Raw genomic sequence first — 19,142 nt, 5'->3', positions numbered from 1 at the left:
TGTCAGTGCATATCAGGAATGTTGACAGAATACAAAGCAGCACCCTTCAAATCTTACTGCCATAAACTTGTTATGAATACAGAACATGACAAGGGCAAATCTAGTACTTCCACGGCATTATCTTCTGTGAGTATGTTTCATTGCTTGTGTCAGATGTGGGCTGTAAAAGGCGGCGAGTAAATTGCTCTTGTGGAAAGCAGGGTTGACGATCCTGCCTACTTGAGACTGTAAACTCGGCGATGCACGGTTTCAGACGGAGAGAGACAGGCGACAACTAGGCTTCAATTCTCTTTCTTTCTTATTTTTTGGAAGATTGGCAAAGGCGGTTTGGAAATTGGGTTTATAAAACGCTTTCATGACAGCTCCCTGGAGCAATATGTTGAGGAACCAATTAGGGATAATGCTATTTTAGCTCTAGTATTGTGCAATGAAGCAGGGTTAATTAGTAGCATCATGGTAAAAGATCCACTTGGAAAGAGTGATCATAATTCAACTGAGTTCCACATTAAGTTTGAAAACGTCATACTCCAATCACAAACAAGAATCTTAAACTTAAACATATCCAATTACATAGATATGAGGGGAGAACTGGCTAAGATTCATTGGGTCAATAGACTAAAAGGTATGGTGGGAAACATATAAAGAAACAATTCAAAATGTTCAACAAAAGTACATTCCATTGAAAAACAAAAAACCAGCAAGAAAGATCTATCTGTGACTTACTAAGGAGGCCAAGTATTAAATTAAAAGAAGAGGCTTATAAAGTTGCAAAAACTAAAGAATAGTAGTAAGCCTGAGGATTGGGAGTGTTTTAAAAACCAGCAAAGGGCCACCAAAAAGTGGATAAAAAGGGAAAAATGGAATATGAGAGTAAACTAGCCAGGGCTTAAGAGCTTTTACAAGTATATGAAAGGGAAAAAAGCAGCTCAAGTAAACAGGGACAGGAGAAATTATCATGGGGAATGAGGAAATTGAACAAATATTTTGTGTCTGTCTTCACAGCAGAAGACACAAGTTAAATAACAGAAACAGAGGGTAACACGGGGCTAATAAGAGTGAGGAAATTAATATCAGCAGAGAAAAAGTACTGGAGAAACTCAAGGGACTAAAATCCAACAAATGCCCAGGACCTGATGTTCTATATCCCAGGGTTCTAAGAGATAGCTGCAGAGATAGTGGTTGCACTGGCTAAAATTTTCCAAAGTTCCCTAGATTCTGGAACAGTCCTAGCAGATTGGAAGTTAGCAAAAGTAAGACTGCTATTCAAGAAAGGGAGAGAGGAAAACAGTGAACTATAGGCCAGTTTGGAAAAACTTAGCACAGTTAGAACAAGTCAACATGGTTTTACGAAAGGGAAATTCTGTTTGACAAATTTATTAGTGTTTCTTGACGATGTAACTGGTAGGGTAGATAATGGGGAACTAGTATATGTAGACAAGCGCCCATTCCAGGTATCAATCTAGTAAACCACCTCTGAACTGCCTCCAATGCATTTACATCCTTCATTAACTAAAGAGACCAGTACTGTACACAGTACTCCAGATGTGGTCTCACCAGTGCCCTGTATAACTGAAGTATAACCGCCATACTTTTGTATTCCATTCCCCTCACAAGCAATGATAACATTCTATTAGCTTTCCAAATTACTTTCTGTACCTGCATACTCACCTTTTGTGATTCACGCACTAGGACACCCAGATCCAAGGAGTTGGGAGTGACATATTAGCACAGTAGAGGACTGGTTCATGGACAGGAAGCAGACTGTACGAATAAATGGGGAATTTTCAAGTTGGCGGGCTGTGACTAGTGGAGTGCCACGAGGATCAGCGCTGGGGGCTCAGATATTTACAATCTTCGCCATGAAAGGAGTGCTCATGAAACGGTTCAGCAGGCTGATAATAAACCCAGGGTAGCCCACTACCTCCCCACTATCTCCCTAAGGGGGAAAAAAAGTGTTTGTGAAGATTTGCTTAAAAAACAGTGATGGCAACAGTTCAGGTGCTCCAGCTGGTCTTGTTATTTCCAGGGAAGAGAAGAATGACTCGGGTTTCTGACTACTTTCTAGTCACTCCAGCTGGGATAGTGTGCTTAAGTGAACAACGGGTCAGGACAGGATTAGGTCTGGCAGTGCTTTTTGGGGTGGAATACCCTGCACACCTTCAATGTCTGGGCTCACACATGAAGAATAGACATTAGAGGGCTCCTACTGCCCAGCCAACAGTAGCACAGCACCTCGAGGACTAGTGAAAACTGGGAGGCAAAAGGTAAAAATCAGAACTTTTAAAGATGCTTGAGTCACATGACAAGGGAAATAAGATGTTCACTTGATGACAAGAAACCAAAGTCAACTCAGAAGGCCCTGGTAACTGTGTGAAAACTTGCAAACTTAAGGTAAATATAAAAATGTGGCATTGTATACAATTTGTAGCTTAAACAAAGAATGGATTTATATTTATTTAGCTCCTTTCACATCCTCAGGATACACCAAAGTGCTTTACCTCCAACAAATTACACTTTGAAATGTAGTTCTTTTTATGTATAAACCTGGGAGCCATATTTTCACACAGCAAGATCGCACAAGCAGCAATAAGTGAAAGTCAGTTGACTGGTTTTGGTGGTGTTGGTTAAGGAATAAATGTTAATGGTGACATCAAGGGGACTGCGCTGGTGTTCTTCAGATACGATCGTGAGATCTTTTATGTTCAGCTGAGAGGGCAGGCAGGACCTTGGTTTAGTGTTTCAGTCAAAAGCTGACAACTCCCAACAGTGCAGCAGTCCCCCAGTACAGCACTCTAGTGTCGGCCTAGATTGTGTGTCCGACTCTTAGAGTGGAGCTTGAAGCCTCCAATTTTCTAACTCCTATCAGCCAAGCTGACACCAAGAGAATTATCTGGAGCTGAGGAAGACTGGAACCTTCCAGATCAGTGTATCTCTATCCTCTCGGCCAAAGGTCACAGGTTTTATTATATCACCATGGACCTAACTGATTTAACATCATCATGCACCTAACTGATTTGTTAATTAAATTGCTTAAACGATTTCAGGCTAGAGAGGAGAGCAGAAGGGCACTTGGGAAACAGTAAGAAAAGCTATCTTCTCAAGCATTTTCTAAGTGGTCTTAGTATTATATTGTTCATTAAATTCATAGATCACATCTTTATTTCCCCATTCACTAGAAAGTAGTTGACGCAATCACAAAAGCTTAAAGCTGATTTTGAAACTAAGATACTGGCTTGTTTCATTAAGATACATAATTCCAATAAATTAAAGACGCGCTTATCTTGTATCAACTTTGCACTCCAGTTTTAGTGATTGGGGGAAAACACACCCAAGGGAGTCGGCAGTGTGACCATAATTTCTTAATAGCTGCATCCTCCAAGAGGAATTAATTTATAAAACATCAAAATTTCCAATTATGCTATCAAACGAGGTACCTCGCTCCATTCAACCCTACCTCCTCTTCATCCAAGATAAGTCACTATTCTCATTTCATGTGCGAGAAAGTGAGCTTACCTCAAGTTTATTATCAGTTTTTTTTTTTGGCGTTACATGGGAAGGCAGTGATTTCCTGACCGTGTGAAAGATGTAGAGCAGAAGTTGAACAGAATGATATGCCGTGCAGCACAATGGGGTTGAATTGGACTTTTGACAGTTGGGCGAGATTAACGGAAGCATAAAAATCAATGCATGAGGAGTTTTGACTTGACCATTATCTCTGAATGCTTCGGAAAAGGTACATTGCAAGACATGCTCCGCGCTTTTCTTAAACTCGATAACAATACCCACTATGTACAAATTAAAGCTCTAATTATCAAGCAGTCTCATCTAAATTTGTCCAGCGCTGTTTCATGTCTCAGATCATCTCCGTTGGATTTATCTCTGTTCATTTTACAAAATTACAAGTGGTTTGGAATACGCTTATATAAAAATCATCAGAATCACTCGAATTCACTTGAATTATGCTGCCATTTATGTTAAATTGGGCCTTTTCCAGTCACATTTTGCACCCAAATGCCAGGAAGGGCACCAAAGTGCCCGTCATAAATTCTCCACCTTCCCTGTAAAGGGGGCACCGGCCCTCTGGTTGGCAGTTCTTCCGATGGTCCAGGAGTTGGGAATGGCAAGGTATGTGTCATGAATTGTCAGCATGTGATCGTGCTCTCCAAAATGGGGTTTGGGGAGGGAATTCGAAATTGGATCCAACTGCTCTACACTAACATCAGTAGCGCAGTCTCAATCAATGGGTGGGAAACAGATAGCTTTCCGATTAAATCTGGAGTCAGGCAGGGCTGTCCTCTCTCGCCTGTCCTTTTCGTGTGTTGCAAAGAACCCTTTGCCGAGTCCATCAGGAAGGATTCGGGCATAAGAGGAGTGACGATCCCAGGCAGTGGAGGCACTCAGGTAAAAGCCTCCCTGTACATGGACGACGTCGCCGTCTTCTGCTCGGATCCGCTGTCGGTGGGCAGACTGATGCACATCTGCGACCAGTTCGAACTGGCCTCGGGAGCCAAGGTAAATCGTGGGAAGAGCGAGGCCATGTTCTTTGGGAACTGGGCTGACCGATCCTTTGTCCCCTTCACTGTCAGGGCTGACGGCCTGAAGGTGCTGGGGATATGGTTCGGAGGGACCGGGGCATGCGTTAGAAACTGGAAGGAGCGAGTGGCTATGGTGAAAAGGAAACTGGGCATGTGGGAGCGACGCTCCCTCTCCATTGCGGGTAAGAACCTGGTCATCAGGTGTGAGGCACTCTCGCTGTTGCTGTACGTGGCGCAGGTCTGGCCCATTCCAGACTCCTGCGCGATGGCGATCACTCGAGCCATCTTCCGCTTTATCTGGAGGTCGAAAATGGATCGTGTCCGCAGGGACGCGATGTACAAGCCTCTAGATAAAGGGGGAAAAAACGTGCCCAACATCGCCCTCATACTGATGGCCACCTTTGTGTGTGGCTGCATCAAGCGGTGCGTAGACCCTCGGTACGCAAACACCAAGTGTCACTACGTGCTGAGGTTCTACCTGTCCCCGGTGTTGCGAAGGATGGGTCTGGCCACGCTGCCGCGGAACGCTCCAAGTAGTTGGACCGTGCCGTACCACCTGTCCCTGGTGGAAAAATTTATGCAGAAAAACACCTTTGACCACAAGTCCATCAGGCAGTGGTCAGCATGCAACGTCCTAGAGGCCCTGAGGGAAAAGGAGAGGGTGGACCCTGTGGGATGGTTCCCCGAGCAGACTGTCAAAGTCATTTGGCAGAATGCCTCATTGCCAGAACTTTCCAACAAGCACCAAGATGTAGCTTGGCTGGTGGTGAGAAAGGCCCTCCCCGTCAGATCCTTCCTACACGCCAGGAGGCTCACCCCCTCTGCACGTTGCCCTCGAGGTGGCTGTGGTGGGGAAGAGACCGTTGTTCACCTCCTTGTGGATTGTGCCTTTGCAAAGAAAGTCTGGAGAGAGATGCAGTGGTTGCTGTCGAGGTTCATCCCGAGCAGTTCTGTGACACAGGACTCTGTGCTCTACGGGCTGTTCCCAGGGACACACACCGAGACAAACATCAACTGCAGCTGGAGGATCATCAACTCGGTGAAAGACGCGCTTTGGTCTGCCCGAAACTTGTTGGTCTTCCGGCACAAAGAGTTGTCCCCGACCGATTGTTGCGGACTGGCACAATCCAAAGTCCAGGACTACGTGCTGAGGGACGCACTAAAGCTTGGGGCAGCTGCCGCAAAGGCGCAATGGGGAAGGGTCGCTGTCTAAGACCTTTCTGCCACAGCGCACCGAGAGACTGGGAACTGTTTAGAGCCCCTCGGGCTGTACAGATCAAAATGAAAGGCTGTAAGTGATTGTAATATTGTTTGTACTGATGCACCTGGTGATACATTTTGTAAAAGTTTAACCTGGATTGTACCCTTGTAATGTTGTTTTTGAAATGGTTTGGAATGTGATTGAAGATATTTTATGAATAAAGTATATTTTTACAAAAAAAAAAAAAAATGTGATCGCTTCTCGGCCTTTTGGCTCAGATCAAGTGTTGCAGGGGCGACACCATGATCCTGCCAAGGCAAGGTCGGGATGGAAAGGCTATAACCAATCGAAATCCATACCATGGGTTACCTATCACCGTCCGAGTCACGGTAAACGACAGCGAAGGAGGATCACCTATGGATCGGGTCTTCTTCGCCAGGAGGATCCTGTTGAAGGCGTGTGGCTTCGAAGCTCCGGAGATCGTATCCCTGCAGGACTTCCCCAAAGCTGGTTTTTTCAACGTGACGTTCAAGCGGGTGGCAGACTGCGTCCAGCTCCTGAGGGTGTTCGAGGAGAAGAGAGACCTGCCGGAGATGAAGATCCTGACGGCGGAGCCGCCCTTTTCTCTGCCATTGCAACGGGAACGTGTGGTGATGGTGCATCTGTACAACCCCTTCGTCCCTGTCGCCGACGTGGTCACCTTCCTCACCAGGTACTTCGATAAGGTGGGGAGCGGCACCGAGATTCGAGACGAGTTGGGGATCTGGACAGGCAAACGCCTGTTTAAGGTCACGCTAAAGACCGATGGTAAGGGAGCCATTTTCCACCCTCCTTCCAGTTTCGCTATCGGGGGAAACCGTGGCTACTTGGTCTACGCTGGGCAACCCAAGCATTGTCGCTCATGCGGCAAGGCTGGTCATGTGGCGGCCAACTGCAGCGCCTCCCTCTGCAAGATCTGCAAACAGGAAGGGCACCAGACAAAAGACTGCAAACAGGCCAAGTGCTGCAACCTGTGTGGCGAGGCAGGTCACCTCTACAGGACCTGCCCCAAACGCTGCCGTACTTACGCACAGGCAGCCAAAGCCAACGAGGGGGAAGCAGAAGAAATGTTTCGTGTCACTCCAACCACCAAGGCCCCCAGGGAGCTCAACGGGACAAAGGAGGACACAGAGAGAGACAAGGTGGAGGAAGAGATTGAGGCAACAGAGAGCACTACCCCCTGTACCTCCCAGTCCTCAGGACAGCGAATCAATGGAGGAGGAGGCAGCAGTGGAAAAGCAGCAGGGGGAGTGGCAGACGGTGAAGAACACCAAAAGGAAGAAGGAGCGAAGAAGAAGCAAAGCCATTTCCCAGAAAAGCGGCAAGAGGCGTCTCCCATCCGACGTGGATGACAAGGGCAGCAGCTCTTCGGATGATGAAGTGCCAGGGCGGCACCGACAGAAGAGGCGGCAAAGCTCCAGGGCGTTGGAGGACGAGACACCCGAGCTCCAGAACATTGGAGACAACAAGGAGACCAGCGCACTCCAACTTTGCCTGCAACCTGAGGAGGCCAGTGCACCACAGCCCCTGGAATCTGGGAGCAGTGAGGCAATCATCGCACCCCAGCTCCAGGAAGCCGGGAACAGCAACACCCCAGAGGGGGTGAGTTTTGGAGAAGCTTCTCCAGCAAAGGTCATCTCAAAACCCGCTCTCTACGTGAACCTCCAGATGCCACCTGAGCAGAACACTGCCAAGGAGATCTACCTCAGCCCATCCAAAGTGAAGGAATTTGAGCTCACTACGGGTATGAAGGAGCAGACTAAAGGTCTGGGACTCTCAGAGACAGTGGGTTTGGTAGGAGAATAAATGCTTTAAAATGGGTTTAAAGATTGTATCCATAAATGTGCGTAGCATTAAATCTACTACGCGATGTGTTGCGACCTTGGACTACCTAGCCAAGGTCAAAGCTGACCTGTTGTTTCTGCAGGAGTGTGCGATACCGCACCTCAGCTCCTACAGGCAATGGTCACGATGGTGGTCCCATGGGCCATCGATCTGGTCGGGCGGAAATGACTCTCGTTCCTCCGGCCTGGGTATTCTACTGCGGGGAGGCAACTTCACCGTCTCCGAGGTCAAGGAGGTGGTGGGCGGGCGACTCCTCGTAGCAGACGTAATGTACAAGAACGCTCCACTCCGGTTAATTAACGTGTATGGCCCGGCACAAGGGGCTGAGCGGCTGGAGGTTTTTCAGCAGCTCCCACTGCTGCTGGCGACCTCCAGGCCGGTCATTCTGGGCAGTGACTTCAACTGCATCATCGATGCGGCTGGACGATCCGGCAGGGCCGGCAGCAGATTGGACGCTACGTCCAGATCCCTGATGGAAACAGTTAAGGATGCCAAGCTGCACGACGTCTTCAGCAACCCTGCAGACGGAGCGCAGCGTAGATACACCTGGTCGCGGCCAGACGGGTCCATTCGTTCCAGGATAGACTTCCTGTTTGTGTCCCGTGCGTTCACAGTCAGATCCACCGATGTCAAGCCGGTGTTCTTCTCTGACCACTGCCTCCTACTGGCGGACTGCCACTTGGAGAAGGACCTGAGGGTGGGCAGGGGGGCATGGAAGCTAAATGTGCAACTGCTGACCCCAGAGAACATTGAGGAGCTCAAGAGGGATTACAAAGGTTGGAGAACCGTGAAACCCCTCTTTGAGTCCCTGACACACTGGTGGGAAGCGATCAAGGGAAACATCAAGAGGTTTTTCATCCTCAAAGGCACCCAGAAAGCTAGAAAGGAACAGAGGGAAATGTCCCGACTCCAGAAAAAGATGCAGAATCTGCTCCGGCTGCAGTCGATGGGGGTCGATGTCAAGGAGGAGCTCCAAGAGGTGAAGAGCGAGCAAGCCTCGCACTTTGCCTCGGAGGCCTCCAAGATCATCTTCCGTTCCAGAGTCCGCTCCGTGGAGCAGGATGAGACGTGCTCACGTTTCTTCTTCCAAAAGGTACACAGAGAGCGCTCTGTGATCAGCAGCCTGAAGGAAGAAGACGGCTCAGTAAAGTCATCACGGTCCGACATTTTGAGGATCAGCAAATCCTTTTATGCCGGATTGTATGACGTGAAGCCCACGGACAGCACGGCCTCCCAGTCCTTCCTGTCCTCTATCACGGAGGTCTTAGACGACAGTACGCGGGAGAGCCTGGACAAACCGCTAACTCCTGATGAACTGACTAAGGCCCTTGAGTCCTTCGAGAAGAGTAAAACTCCCGGAAGCGACGGCTTGCCGGCGGAGTTGTATTCGGCTCTGTGGGACTTGATCGGCCCAGACCTGCTAGGAGTGTACGAGAGTATGCTCCTGGCCGGTAGTATGTCAGAATCCATGAGGAAAGGCATCATCACCCTCATCTACAAGCACAAGGGGGAAAGGGAGGAAATTAGAAATTGGCGACCCATTTCACTGTTGAATGTGGACTATAAGATTCTGTCCAAGGTCATCGCCAATCGGGTCAAATCCGCTCTGGAATTGGTGATTCACCCTGACCAGACCTGCTCTGTGCCAGGCAGGAAGATCTCTGACAGCCTGGCGCTGCTCAGGGATACGATTGCCTATGTACAGGACAGGGGTGTGGATACCTGCCTCATCAGCTTGGATCAGGAGAAGGCCTTTGACAGAATATCGCACACCTACATGGTGGATGTGCTCTCCAAAATGGGGTTTGGGGAGGGAATTCGAAATTGGATCCAACTGCTCTACACTAACATCAGTAGCGCAGTCTCAATCAATGGGTGGGAAACAGATAGCTTTCCGATTAAATCTGGAGTCAGGCAGGGCTGTCCTCTCTCGCCTGTTCTTTTCGTGTGTTGCATAGAACCCTTTGCCGAGTCCATCAGGAAGGATCCGGGCATAAGAGGAGTGACGATCCCAGGCAGTGGAGGCACTCAGGTAAAAGCCTCCCTGTACATGGACAACATCGCCGTCTTCTGCTCGGATCCGCTGTCGGTGCGCAGACTGATCCACATCTGCGACCAGTTCGAACTGGCCTCGGGAGCCAAGGTAAATCGTGGGAAGAGCGAGGCCATGTTCTTTGGGAACTGGGCTGACCGATCCTTTGTCCCCTTCACTGTCAGGGCTGACGGCCTGAAGGTGCTGGGGATATGGTTCGGAGGGACCGGGGCATGCGTTAGAAACTGGAAGGAGCGAGTGGCTATGGTGAAAAGGAAACTGGGCATGTGGGAGCGACGTTCCCTCTCCATTGCGGGTAAGAACCTGGTCATCAGGTGTGAGGCACTCTCGCTGTTGCTGTACGTGGCGCAGGTCTGGCCCATTCCAGACTCCTGCGCGATGGCGATCACTCGAGCCATCTTCCGCTTTATCTGGAGGTCGAAAATGGATCGTGTCCGCAGGGACGCGATGTACAAGCCCCTAGATAAAGGGGGAAAAAACGTGCCCAACATCGCCCTCATACTGATGGCCACCTTTGTGTGTGGCTGCATCAAGCGGTGCGTAGACCCTCAGTACGCAAACACCAAGTGTCACTACGTGCTGAGGTTCTACCTGTCCCCGGTGTTGCGAAGGATGGGTCTGGCCACGCTGCCGCGGAACGCTCCAAGTAGTTGGACCGTGCCGTACCACCTGTCCCTGGTGGAAAAATTTATGCAGAAAAACACCTTTGACCACAAGTCCATCAGGCAGTGGTCAGCACGTAACGTCCTAGAGGCCCTGAGGGAAAAGGAGAGGGTGGACCCTGTGGGATGGTTCCCCGAGCAGACTGTCAAAGTCATTTGGCAGAATGCCTCATCGCCAGAACTTTCCAACAAGCACCAAGACGTGGCTTGGCTGGTGGTGAGAAAGGCCCTCCCCGTCAGATCCTTCCTACACGCCAGGAGGCTCACCCCCTCTGCACGTTGCCCTCGAGGTGGCTGTGGTGGGGAAGAGACCATTGTTCACCTCCTTGTGGATTGTGCCTTTGCAAAGAAAGTCTGGAGAGAGATGCAGTGGTTGCTGTCGAGGTTCATCCCGAGCAGTGCTGTGACACAGGACTCTGTCCTCTACGGGCTGTTCCCAGGGGCACACACCGAGACAAACATCAACTGCAGCTGGAGGATCATCAACTCGGTGAAAGACGCGCTTTGGTCTGCCCGAAACTTGTTGGTCTTCCAGCACAAAGAGTTGTCCCCGACCGATTGTTGCGGACTGGCACAATGCAAAGTCCAGGACTACATGCTGAGGGACGCACTAAAGCTTGGGGCAGCTGCCGCAAAGGCGCAATGGGGAAGGGTCACTGTCTAAGACCTTTCTGCCACAGCGCACCGAGAGACTGGGATCTGTTTAGAGCCCCTCGGGCTGTACAGCTCAAAATGAAAGGCTGTAAATGATTGTAATATTGTTTGTACTGATGCACCTGGTGATACATTTTGTAAAAGTTTAACCTGGATTGTACCCTTGTAATGGTGTTTTTGAAATGGTTTGGAATGTGATTGAAGATATTTTATGAATAAAGTATATTTTTGCAAAAAAAAAAATGTGCATTGCTAAGCTGACTTACTATGACAATTAGAAGCCCTAATGAAACGAAGCCTTCTCCAACAGTCAAATCATTCAAAAGGATTGTAGAACAGCAGTGTGCTCTGAGAATCAGAGCTTCGTACTGCAAAGTGGGTATTTTGCAGGAGGGCTAATAAGACATCTTTCTTAATGTGGTAACTGAGGGTATAGCCCCTCCTACTGGCTATCAGGGGTCATGTGATGTTTTGTTAAGGCTCTGACCAGTGAACCCTAAGCGCGGGCAATCCGGGGGTGGGGGAGGGGGGGGGGGTGCGGAGCTTCCTGACGAGAGTCCTGATCAAGTGTGTAGCACCTGAAAGCTCCCTGTAATAAAGTTTAGCTGTTTCTTGTTTCTTGTTGAAACCTGTCTGCTCTGACTCTATGCTGTGGGTACATCGATTTTGTTTTTAAAGACCAGTCAATGCCACCTCCTTGACAGAATCGATCCATATGACGTGACTATGGAAGACTGGAGCCAGTGTGTAGAGCGCCTCTGATTTGATTTTGTAGCGAATGAAATTACTGCGGAGGAGAAGCAGAAAGCCATCCTCTTGAGTGTATGTGGCAGTAAAACATACAACCTCATTCACAAGCTGATGGCCCCGTGCGCGTCCGATTCTAAATCCTATAATGAATTGGTGGACCTCATGAAAACGCACTTCCAGCTGAAGCTATCCGTAATAATGCAGAATTTTTAATATAATTCCAGAGTTAGGGCCCCGGGGGAGTTCATCGCAACCTATGTAGTGAACCTCAAGTAGTTAACAGAGCACTGCAACTTCGGGGACACATTAAATGATACGCTGTGGGACCGATTAGTTTGTGGCGTTAAGGACGACCCCATACAGCGCCTTTTACTCACCGCAACCTAGAAATCTCCCTCCCTCGCCATGGAAAGTGCTGCGAGAGACTCGCAGGCTTTGCAACACATACAACCTGGTTCTTCATGTTGGATGAGAAGTTACCGCTGAGCGTGGCGTGAAAACCAGACCCACAGCAACGAAGCAAGATGCGATGGCCGCTGTGAGAAACATGAGAAAGCCCTAGTAGAAACGCTTCAGCAACAACTTCAAGATTAAGTTGTTACAGATGTGGAGGTGACCATGGAGCGGACACCTGTAAATACAAAGGAGGCCGAATGTCATCACTGCCATAAGAAATGTCGCGTGGTAAAGCAATGCCGGGCAAAGCTGAAGCAGCCGCAAAACGGCAAACCAACATGATGGAATTAAAGAATACAGCAGAGACTGAAGCTGCCGACACCGACGTTTATTCCCTGAATAATGTTACAGCTGTGAAAACCGAACCTATTACTGTGACAACCCAGGTTAATGGGAAACCACCAATAATGGAGGTGGATACGGGTACCTCAACTACATTGGTGGGAGAGCACACTTTCAGGTACCTTAATAAAGGCAGACAGCCAATAAACTTGGTTTGAACAACCGCTAAATTAAGGATATACGCTGGGGAATCCATTCAGGTAGAGAGCATCACCAAAGTACCAGTTTCTTACAAGCAACAGACAGCCCAGCTGCCTGTAATAACTGTGAAAGGAGAAGGAGCCAGCCTTTTAGGCCAAGACTGGCTACAGAAGATCAAGTTTGACTGGCCTGAAATATTTCACCTCAAATCAAATGGATTTCCAGGACTTCTAAGAAAATACAACATAGATTTTCAGGATGAACTAGGGAAGTTAAAGGACATGCAGGCCAGGATACATGTGGAGCCACAGACGACACCTCACTTTTTTAAGGCAAGACCTGCGTCTTATACATTGAAAGAAAAGGTTGATGTGGAGCTGTGCCAGTTAGAAAAGCTGGGCACTATCCAACCTGTTCAGTTCTTGGAATGGGCTGCGCCCATAGTTCCAGTTGTTAAGCCTGGCCCCACCACACGTATCTGTGGAGACCATAAATTGACCGTAAATAAGGCAGCCAAACTAGACAAGTACCCTATCGCAAGGATAGATAACTTATATGCCAAACTGGCTGGAGGCAAGTCCTAGATGAAATTGGATATGAGCCATGCTAACCAGCAACTGGAGCTGGATAGCACATCGAGGGAGTACTTAACCATTAACACGCACAAGGGTCTCTATCATTGCACCTATCTACCCTTCGGAGTCTCGTTGGTGTGTACTACCTTCCAGAGAACAATGGAGAGCCTTTTGCAAGGACTCCCACCAATAATTGTATATCTAGATGACGTCCTCATCATGGGGTTAACCGTGATAGAGATAGTTTGACCAACCTGGAGGAGGTGCTAAGGAGGTTCATGGAAGCTGGCCTACGGTTAAAGAAGGAAAAGCGCACATTCCAGGCACCAGGAGTGACTCATCTAGGCCACAGGGTGGGTACCTTGGGACTGTACCTGGCAGAAGATAAAGTTCAGGCAATAAAAGATGCGCCATCACCATCCAGTGTAACAGAACTCAAGTCCTTCCTGGGCTTGATCAACTGCTATAGCCACTTCTTACCAAACCTATCAACTGTGTTGGCACCGTTACACTCGTTACTAAAAAAGAACCATCGTTGGTTTTGGGGGACACAACCGGAAGAAGCCTTCGTGAAAGCAAAGGAATTGTTGCATTTGTCGTGTTTATTGGTACACTATGACCCGTCGAAAGAGCTGGTATTAACATGTGATGGCTCTCCCTGCAGGGTGGGAGCTGTGTTATCCCATAGAATGGAAAATGGGTCTGAAAGGCCCCTTTTCCAATGTCTCAAGAACCCTCTCCACAGCCGAGAAGGGCTATTCCCAGCTAGAAAAGAAAGGTTTATTAGTGGCATTCGGGGTGAAGAAATTCCACCAGTACCTGCATGGTCACCATTTCACCATTGTGTCAGACCATAAACCATTAATGGGTTTATTCAGAGAGGACAAGACCATCCCGCCAATAGCATCAGCACGGATACAATGATGGGGCTCGGACATTATCTGTGTACGAGTATACTTATGTATCGTCCTACCTACACATTAAGTGCATCTGCATGTGCAGTCGGCTCCCATTCCCAGACATTCCCATAACTCCTGTTCCACAGGAATTCGTGCTATTATTGAATTTCTTAGATACTTTGCTTGTGTGTGTGAAACAAATTAGAAATTGGACGAACAGAGATCCAACGTTGTTGAAAGCCAGAGACTTTGTCTTAAAAGGATGACCAAACCTGCCTGTATCTGAAGAATTGGGACCATTCCATAGATCAATCTCCCTCCCTCTCTCTGCCTCTCTCTCTCTCTGCCTCTCTCTCTCTCTGCCTCTCTCTCTCTCTGCCTCTCTCTCTCTCTCTCTCCCTCTCTCTCTCTCTCTGCCTCTCTCTCTCTCTCTCTCTGCCTCTCTCTCTCTCTCTGCCTCTCTCTCTCTCTGCCTCTCTCTCTCTCTCTCTCTCTCTCTCTGCCTCTCTCTCTCTCTCTGCCTCTCTCTCTCTGCCGCTCTCTCTATCTCTGCCTCTCTCTCTCTCTCTCTCTGCCTCTCTCTCTGCCTCTCTCTCTCTGTGCCTCTCTCTCTCTCTCTCTCTCTCTGCCTCTCTCTCTCTCTCTCTCTCTCTCTGCCTCTCTCTCTCTCTCTCTCTCTCGCATGCGCTCTATCTCACACTCCGGAACTGGTTTGGAGCAAATGAGTTGAAAGAAATTCAGCAGCAAATAACTGCTTAACACAAGTCTGACAGAGCGTAGACTGAGGACAAGACAGGAAGCTGTCTGACTTTCTCAATGAGGGGAGATGGAGGGTGTGTGGGATTCACTGAGGACATGATGTCTCGAATGGGGTACTCAGGTATTCAGCAAAACAGGTGACTGCATCCTTAAAAACCTAATCCTTATATGAGGTGCTCAAAATCTACACAGAGCAGATAGAGATGTTCCCATTGGCAGAAGAGAGGGGAACCAGAAGGCACAGATTGAAGATGAATGGGTAAAAAATCAGTGATAACATGAGGAAACATGTTTTTTACACAGCGAGTGGTTAAGACCTGGAATCCACTTCCTGAGAGTGCAGTGGAATTATTCAATCACGACTTTCAAAAAGGAAATTGGACAATTACCTGGAGAGAAAATAATTGCAGGGTCACAGGGGAAGGGCAGTGGGAGTGGGGCTTGCTGAGTTCTTGGAGAGAGCCAGTGTGGACGCAATGGGCCAAATGGCCTCTTTCTGTGTTGTAACCATTCTATGATTGCTCATATAGAAGTCGCCCTGCGCTGAGAGGGAAATGGTAACTGGGGACGGGAACAGTGCAAAAAGAAAACAGTCTGAAAATGGGGTCATCTGACCTGGGAGCAGAGTGCTATAATCGAGCAGAGTCCCAGACCGGGGACAGGGAGAGGCCCCAGTTAAGAAGAAAGAGGAGCAGAGAAAGAGGCTCTAAGCAGAAAAAGTGCTGTGGTTGGTGGGATTTAAGTTGTGAGGGCTCAGGAGCAGCCCTGGTGATTGAAGGAGGCAGTAGAAGGTTGTTGATTTGGTGCTGCAGGCCATTGGGGTGAAGATCCCAGTTTGGAGCAGTAGGGTTCTGCTCGGCATGGCCAAAGAGCTGAAATTGTACTTGTGAGTTGGTGCTGGAGTGCAGACTTAAGAATCCAGGGGCACAGAGTCTCGGGAGACGAGACTGAAACCCTGCGAGGTGGGCCATCATTGAGCAGTCCGAGCTGGAACGACTTTTGGAAAGAATTCCCAAGGCAAGATCTTCAAAGGTGAAGATTGGAATTCCTCATGAGAGAGATGGAGTTTCAGCGCGATTGGCTGTCTCAGTGTTTACTGACATCTGGATGGTTGTTGAGAACTCCATGGAATCTGTCTTGGCTGTATCTGCCATTTATTGTGCAGTGTGGTGTGTTCGACCACAGTTTGTCTGTTAATTCACGTGTACCTCATATTAACTCTGAGTGTTAGAGTATAAGATAGATTTTGTTTCTGACCTTGTATCGTAGTTTACTTTTTGTTTGTTCAAAACCTGTTGGGTCTTGTGGCTTTATTCTCTTAGAAAGTGTCCTGAATCTCACACTTTGGGCAGAATCTTCCGGTTATCGGGCGGGCAGGCCCGGGAGTGGCCCCGAATCGACCCGCCCACCCGCGAATCGGCCCCCTACCACGGGCTGGCCAATTAATGGGGTTTTGGGGTTTGGTCCAGGATGATAACATAGTGCCTACACTCCATTGATTGTAAAGCCTTTGAGACATTCTGTGGTTGTGAAAGGTGCTATACAAATTCAAATCTCTCTTTTGAAATTCTATTGGCTGGATTTTATGGGCATCATGGGCCTGGCGTCCCCAGCTTTAATGTCAGGGAGGACCTGCCCACCAGAATGATGGCTGTCCTGTAGCCACTAATGTGCCCAGTTGCCAATTAAGAGAGGTGAGGCAGGAGTTCTGCCCCTCAGGAACAGGAAGTCCTGCCCCAGATAGCTACTAGCCAATCAGAGGCTGGCAGCTCTCCTGTACCAGTTGTGCCACTGACGGTACTGCACTCAGCACTTGAGGAGGTGAACTACACTGGATCCAGCCCAGCAGATGAGTCTGGGATTGCCCTGCGTGCCAACATTGCAGGGCCCCGGTGAGGGGTGTGGGGTCTGGGGTGAAAGGTCAGAGGGAGAGGCAGACCTGGCGGGGGGCAGGGGGCGGGGCGGCGAGGGGGGGTGGCTGGGGAAGAGGAATTACACCTTTGTGGGGAAGGGTCCCTTTAATGCACCAAGGGGACCTATTAAGGAGGGACCACCCTTGCCCACACACCACCAACCCACATAGGAAAACCTGCAAGACTGGCCACTTGGTCTGGAGACAGGATGAGGCCTTTAAATGGGAATTAATTGAGGTTGTGAGGTGGGGGTGGGGGATGTTTTTTCAGTATAAGCTTGGAGAATTGTGCAGTGTTTTCTATAGACTGTACATACTGCAAACCCTGTATGCCAATGGCGGCAGGAGTGGTTATTTAGTCCAGTCACAGAGGCACCAATCATTTCTCCTCTGTTCTGGATGGAGTTGATCCTCTCGAGTGTTGGTGCATTTGCACTCATCCAGGTGAGTGACACCTATACCATCACACTCCTGACTTGAGTCTTGTAGATGGTGGAGATGCTTTGAGGGGTTAGGAGGTGAGCCATTCATCAGAGTTGCCAGCCTCTGCCCTGCTCTTGTAGCCATGGTGATGATTTGTTTGGTCCAACTCAACACCTAGTGAATAGTGACCCCTCCCAAGCTGCTAGGGGACTAGGTGATGGTGGCACTGTTAAAGATTGGGGAAGATGTCTGGAATTTCTCACATTCATGATGTCCATCGCTTACCATTTACTTTGTTTTAATGTTACTTGGCACTTCTCAGCCCGAGTCTGGATGTTGTCCAAGTCCAGTCTTAGCTGACAGGGGATGCTCCATTACTGGAGGGATTATGAATGGTGCTAAGCGCTGGAATAATCAACAAATAGCCCCACAGCTGACCTTATGACCTAGGGAAGACTATTGCTGAAACAACTGAAGATGGTTAAGTTAAGAATATTGCTCTTGAGAAACTCCAATGATATCTTGGGTCTGTGATGACTGGACTCTGAAAACCACAAGCATCTTCCTAGACCCTGGAGGATTCTCCCTTTGATCCTCATTTGATCTCATTATTAGTTGGGCCCTTTGGTGCCATACTGGGTTAAAAGCTGCTTTAATGTCGAGGGCAACTTCATTCACCAGTCTTTTGCCATTCAGCTCCTATGTCTAAGCTTTGTTCAAGGTTGGGATTGAGGTCTGGAACTGAGTGGTTCTGGTCAATCAGCTAGTTGTTTGAGAATTGATAAAGTTTGCTGGAGCTATTGATGACTCCTACCACTCGACTGATGACTGGGTGGAGGGTGATAGGATGGTAATTAGGCAGGTTAGACTCATCGTGCTTTTTGAGGACAAGCTGTACAATTTTTCAAATTTTTGGGTAGTTGCTGGTGTCACGAGGAGGGGAACGGCTATTTCTGGTCAGTTCATTTTGCGGGTGGTATGATGTGGGGGAGCGGGGTGAGATATCGTAGATTTCTATGGAGGAAGTAACCAAATAATCTCCTTCATCCACACTTTGCACTATTTGCAGGATTACTGTCAGTGCTGCTTTATTATTTCAATTCACTTTACGATTATGGGTGTCCCTGCTGTGCATTATGCTGCAGTAAACACACTTTCTGCAGTCTCTCCCAAGCTTATCCATCCTTCCAGCAGCCACCAGGGTCAAATCTTGACATCCTGTCTCCTCGTTATAGTAGTTTCCGGCAGCAAGGTGTTGCCATGCCAACGGTGCAGGAGTTGTCTAAAGCCTATGGAGAGCTATATACTAGATCATGTGGTGACAAGAGATACGACGCAGGTTAAAATAGTGTCGGGAAAAAAATCAAGATTATTTGATTAATTTGAGAAGCTAGAACCTTAGATCACAAAGTCCAAACATTTCATTTCTAACACTTTTGTTAGAACCTAATTCACACTAAATCCTGTTCACCTATCACCCCCATTATCTCTGACCTAATTCACACTAAATCCTGTTCACCTATCACCCCCATGCTCTCTGACCTAATTCACACTAAATCCTGTTCACCTATCACCCCCATTATCTCTGACCTAATTCACACTAAATCCTGTTCACCTATCACCCCCGTGCTCTCTGACCTAATTCACACTAAATCCTGTTCACCTATCACCCCTGTGCTCTCTGACCTAATTCACACTAAATCCTGTTCACCTATCACCCCCATTATCTCTGACCTAATTCACACTAAATCCTGTTCATCTTTCACCCCCGTACTCTCTGACCTAATTCACACTAAATCCTGTTCACCTTTCACCCCCGTACTCTCTGACCTAATTCACACTAAATCCTGTTCACCTATCACCCCCGTACTCTCTGACCTAATTCACACTAAATCC

At 48.4% G+C, this 19,142-nt stretch overlaps 1 protein-coding gene across 1 annotated transcript in view; it reads left to right on the top strand.

Annotated features, from left to right (window-relative positions):
* The window catches only part of syndig1l (synapse differentiation inducing 1-like), a 142,031-nt gene that overhangs the window by 69,222 nt on the left and 53,667 nt on the right, over positions 1–19,142 (top strand). The window lies entirely within an intron of this gene.

Source organism: Cetorhinus maximus, chromosome 18, assembly GCF_964194155.1.
Source record: "Cetorhinus maximus chromosome 18, sCetMax3.hap1.1, whole genome shotgun sequence".
NCBI lineage: Eukaryota > Metazoa > Chordata > Chondrichthyes > Lamniformes > Cetorhinidae > Cetorhinus > Cetorhinus maximus.
The sequence above is the reverse complement of the archived record's forward strand: the minus strand, read 5'-3'. Positions and strand labels throughout refer to the sequence as shown.